Source organism: Curcuma longa, chromosome 2 (assembly GCF_044706935.1).
Source record: "Curcuma longa cultivar G26 ecotype Majalengka, Jawa Barat chromosome 2, ITB_CL_G26_1.1, whole genome shotgun sequence".
In the NCBI taxonomy this organism is placed as follows: domain Eukaryota; kingdom Viridiplantae; phylum Streptophyta; class Magnoliopsida; order Zingiberales; family Zingiberaceae; genus Curcuma; species Curcuma longa.
Window position 1 is genome coordinate 16,410,393 of NC_133862.1, and position 6,052 is coordinate 16,416,444.

A 6,052-nucleotide genomic window follows, 5' to 3' on the forward strand; every position below is an offset into this window, starting at 1 on the left:
TTATTGCAACAGCATTAAAAAAAACAGTTACTCGAATCGGCTCACATAAGAATCCTCCAAAAATTATTTTACAATCAATTTTTTTGGATCTCATACACCGAGCCAAAATATTAACTTACTATTGCGAATCAAAAAGTATTACTCCCATTGAGTTCATCATATACATGCGTTGATAATGACGACAATCTATGAGATATAATTGAATTGATTACTATGAAACAGACTTATTGAAGTAGATAAAGATCGAATCTCGATAAAACTGAGACAATACCCTTTCCACAGTGGCCAATTATGATTTTTCAATTTACTTTCTCACATATGATTGTAAGACCGACCATGAGATCGCTTGGATAACAAATTCTATCTGAAGTTGATAATGGACGACAGCTTCTCTGCGACTGCAATGGTTGCAAATGATGAGAACATCTCAAATTGGTTTAACAAAAAGCACGCCTACTTCTTAGCATATGGGATGAGCATAGGATTTTGTTGCGTGATCTTCAAACCCTGGAGCACTTGCATCGCAACTGTCGATTGCATGTCGTCTCCATACTCCACAAAGGCTGTGGATCCCCGGCTTCGCTTCCACCATCCTAACCTCTTTGAAACCCACATACTGGCCAAAGAACATGTGCAGCATCATATGGGCGTAGCCTCATGTGGAAGATTCTGAACGAAGAGAATGTTGTTCGGCAAGGCTGGTGCTTCAGGTAGGCATCGACTTGGACCCCCCTCCATATCCATAAGGCATCTGTGAAAGCTGAAATGATTGGATATGGTAATCATGTGGAGGGAACCCAAACAAAAATAGATCAACACAATCAACTTTATATTCGGATACATGAGATTCAAAAGGATGATGAAAAACAAATGTAATACCAATAACTCATCAGCGTTGAATATTACTCGAAACAATTGTATTGCCATTCAGCAAACTAATGTTTGACAAATATTGTTTCTTTATCAATGATATAGAAGGCATACAGAGATAAAGAATTTCACACCTAATCAAATCATCTACTATAGGAAATGGAGTTGGGGTGGGTCAAAACCTTGTTCTTCCTTGTATCGAAAACGTGAGTGGGGAAGGTTTATCTCCACTTGGCAAGAGAGAATTCTTACACTAAAGCAAAAGCACCACAAATAAAGTCCCGGGCATGTGTGTGTGTGCGTGTGTGTATGGGCTAAACTTCACACATCCACCACAAATAGTTGGGACTTCAAAACTTGATTGGTGGGCAATATAACATAGCCACATCATAGTCTTGAGTTCTCAACTTAATTGCTATCCTATAAAGAACTGTGTCCTAGGCATCTTATATCAGAATGGGTGAGAGATTTCTCAGGTATGAGTAGGAACTGAGAATAACTGAATGGGTCAAAGTACCAAGGAGCTAGCTGTGCATGTGCACGCAGGTCCAACACAAAGCTCATTGTGTTAACTTGGTGCGCCTAGATAACTCTAGCCCAACTGGCCCTCTCAACGACACCTGAACAGGAGAATATTTTCTCATCCGTGTGCCAAAGTACTGAAAAACTCCCAGACTCTCTTCTTTGTATATAAAAAAGTGCCCGTTTAATTTTTTTGGGAAAATATTTCATACAGTAAACAAAGTTTAATAAGATGAGGGTTGTTCGGTCAAGACCATTGTTCATCTCAAAAATGAATTGATGTTCATCCGTCTCCCCTAGTCTTTCTCAATACCAACTATATTTTAGAAGTAAAGATAGCATCAAAGTTGTGGAGTTAACTTAGATTTAGAGAACATATTAAAAGCATGCAGCAAAAGAAATAGAAAGGTGAAGAAGCTTACAGGTGGCATGGCTCCATTAGCACCGGAATAAGCAGAATTCAACCCTGCCCGAGCTTGCTTAGCATCATGGTGCTGCTCTCGCTTCTTTCTTTCAGCTGCATCACCAAATACCAATACAGATTGAGTCTCAACCTTAAGCCTCAACATGAAAGATCATTAGAAATCACTGATAATTAAACATTAAATTACAACACATTTCACATAATTACTTCTTCACGCAGAAATTGCATGCATGATGCCTTTACAAATCAATATCTGCAAGTTAACTGTCACTCCTGCATACACATGATCAAAAATAAAATTTCAACATAGATTCACTGTGAAACACGAGCAAATATACATGTTTATTAGCAGATAACAAATCTAATATTTTTGATGTGTCAAAGGGAGAGAAGAAAGATAAGAAAAATGTAGTGTTTAAGATGGTGCAATCGAATTTAAATTTTTTGATTTGATGCACTTAATAATATCTTAATATATTTTCTAATCTGTTATGCAAGAACAAACCTTTATTTCAATATTTGTATTTTTTTTTATGCGTGCTAAGAGGAAGAATATGAGTGGTTTAAATTAGATTCTTTCATTTTACCATACATATCTTGTGAAATTGCCCTAATTTAAACGAATTGTGAAACATTAGAAAGGGAGAGCTTGTTAGTGCAATCATGGCCCAAGTTGTTGAGTTTGACTATATAATTTTGATGTAATTAGAAAAGGATTTTAGGTTATTTGATATTGGCATGGCAGGTGAAAGGGATGAAATCTAAGTGGATTGAGATTAACTAGACATTTGAAGTCCAAGAGGTGTTGGCATTGGCAAATTGAAGGAAATTTAAGTAAATCAAGTACCAAATAACAAACAAAAATTACAAAAATTCCTAATAGGTCGAGATCGACTGGCTACTCAACACACGAGAAAGAAGGTAGATCCCATGGCGTGTGAATTGTCAAAGATTATGAGTGACTTGCATTTCGTGTGTCGGATAGGTATCTTAGGTGAAAATTCGACCAAGAAACATGTGTTTCGAGGTCAAAGTCGATGACTTTGTGATTGAGGGTCACAAAAAGTTGACTAATATATTGAGTTGATTACAAAGTTGACTCAAGACAAATTGCTCTTAGATAGAAAGTTTTTGTTTTGAGCTAACTCAACTAAATGACAATTCAATGCATGACTAGTCAACAAACCAATCAACTAGAGATTCAAGTCTATATTCTAAGATGAATCGACAGATCTAGTTGACTGATGTCACTTTAATCGACTGAGCAGTCAACTAAGGCTTTGTTCGAAACACATAGAATGTTTGTGTAACAAAATTCAACTAAATTGTCAATGAGTTAATCTTGAATTCAAAATAATTATCATTGAATAGCAACTTATCCATAATGAGTTGACGCTTTGGGTTGCAACCAACTTAAGTCGAACTTAAATTGACTGATAAAGAGGATTGAGTCAACTTTATAGATCGAAGACAACAATGAGACAGGTTATGCACAAATATAATGGTTTAAACCAATTGACTGACAGTAACTCAAAACAAATAGGAGAGCTTATCCATGATTGTTTAGAGGACTACAAGAGGAGCACAAAAACAATAAGAATTCTTTGCTAAAAAAATTATTTTTAATGCCTTTATTTTTATTTACTTTCATATGAACTTAAGATTTTTAACTTCGAGCTCCATAATTGTTGTAAGTCTTTTAATTTCCTTGTTTCTTATCTTTTGTAAAAGGATTTCTCCATGTCCACAAGGTCTTGTGAAGGAGAAAGTTAGAAGTTTTTTAGGGTTCCCTCACCTCACAAGTCCATAGGCTATGGAGTAGGAATCTAAGAGTTCTGAACTACATGAAAAGCCAAGTTTTTTATTCCTTTCATTATTTATTGCATATTTACATTTTTGATGCTATTAATCTGATTAACTATTTATATCATTGCATTTAAATTGTAATTTTCTTATTGCATAATTCAACCCCCTCTAGTGTCATATATGTTCTTACACTATGTACATGCACACATAATACATATGCGTATATACCATTGTTTGTAGCTTTAAGGCGTAAATCTTTTTCTGAATCATTTTTGAATGATTAGTGAGCATGGTACTTTTTGAATTACCCATGTTTAAAACTCTTAAAAGGATCATTTCAGTAATTATTTTATGGAGCTATCCTTCAGAATTGGCAAACATTGTTTAAGATGCCAATCTTTTTTTGAGGCACTTTCCCAATAATCAGTGGGCATGGCACTTTTTCAATCTATGTTTGAAACTCTTAAAAGGATCAACTCAATAATTATTTTATGGAGCTGCAACTCCATAATCAACAAAGATGAAAGGTATGTTACTACTAGTCACCACATCTTTTGAAAAGGCATAACCTTGGTAGCTAAATGAGAGACGAATACCTACCTCTATCATCATGTCTTTTCCTTCTTTCACGAGGGACAAATGTTCCATCAGCCTTTGCGATTATGTCTGATTTGGTCTTTGCATACTGAATCTTCTGGATAAGCAAAAATGTTTTATGTCATTCTATGTTGAAAGGACATGAGAACAATAAGTCATACCTTTGACATTATGAAGCTAATTCATGGTATACTAAACAAGTACGCTATTAGACTGTGTATATAAAGTATAAATCATTCCCCAAAATTTTGTCGAGTCATCTTCTATCAATTTGTTTGTACAAACAAGAAAAATCTAATAAAAAGTCCGCGATGATCTGAGAAAGAACTTATGCAGTCCTTTAAGAATGCGTGGTGGTTGAAAAAACAGAAAATTTGAGAAGCATCTACCTCCAATACCAATCCCTAGTACCAAAATGCTCAAATACACAGAATGTGATAGCTATAAAAAACAAAACAAAAAAAATCCATCCAGTGTGTATGCATATACAAGTTAAGTTAGGAACTTTCAATGCTCAGAAAATTCCAATTTGTGTAAATGATTTTTTAAAACTTGTTGGGGAATTCCAGTGTGGCCTCAAAAAAATGTACAGTTGCAGTCATGAATTATAACTCATTGTTTTTAACCCAGAACATCAATAGCCTGTAATTCTCTTTTCAGTAACGGTTAATATATTGCAGAAATCAACATTGAATGTCTAAAATACGAACATGACATTCAACCACAAAAAGAATATCCCTATGTTTAAATCGTAATCTCACAGCATTGACATATGATGTTCCCGAAAATTATCATAGAATATGTAACACATACAAAATGTAGAAATTGAAACATTTTCCCTAATCATTCATGAATGGTTCAAAAAATCATATAAAACTTTCAAAGGCATGATCGATAAGAATTTCCAAAATCATATCCAAGACTTGGAATGGTTTTCATGTGCAGATAGCAATCATTAAACTCTTGCCATGGGCTTGTCGTAGAAGGGAAATCCTTGCATCCGTTTAAGTGCCTCAGTCTACCCACGCCTGTCCCTTGTGTTTCAATGTCTTGAAAGCAAGGTCCGAAAGCTTCATAAGATTTCGTGAAATTAACAACCAGTTGTATGATAATCGGGAGTTGATTAACAACAGTCGAAAAACATATCAGATAGCTAGAAACAATTTTCGGCAATTGGACAGCAAATTCTGACATATCAAAACCCTAATACAAACATACAATTTTTCCCTTTTGTTCTCCTACACAGCCAAACACCAAACTCTACTTCTCCCACACGGCTGGAAACAACTCCTTTCCTCACAATGGGAAATAGAAGACGCTCCCTTGTTTTCACATAGCAACAACACACAAGAAAAGGGGCTTTATTTCCTCTTCATCGCCGACAAGCAAAAGATGGCACCACACCACTAGGATGATGAAGTAAAGCCACTTACGGTCCTCTGTTTTCTTGCTTGCGGCCAACGAGTGCTTGGGCAGGATTGCAGTCGGCAGGGAGGCACAATCCAGGTTGGACAGAGACACCATCGTTGTCGATGGCGAGTTGCGATCATGACCGAAAGGAGCGGTGGATCCGGTAGCTCGGGCTTCTCTCGCGGGCGGCGCCGGGCGGAGATGGAGTGCCGGGCGGAGTTCCTCTTACGCGAGCTGGATGAAGCTCCATCGTGCGAGGCTAGGGCTCCGGTCCCTTGCCTCCGGCGGTCGACAATCGACCCAAGGCGTAGCGAGATTGTGGTAAGGAGGGAGGTGCGGCGCAGGGAAAGGAAGAGCAACTCTAACGGTGCCTTCACGCGAGAGGAGGAAGAAGCTTGCCCTTGAAGAGGTAGCCGGCCGCCG

At 37.0% G+C, this 6,052-nt stretch overlaps 1 pseudogene; it reads right to left on the minus strand.

Moving 5' to 3' along the window:
• Window positions 1-453: 453 nt before the first annotated feature.
• Window positions 454-5,743, minus strand: LOC141821720 (U1 small nuclear ribonucleoprotein A-like; annotated as a pseudogene).
• Between the last annotated feature and the right edge of the window lie 309 nt (window positions 5,744-6,052).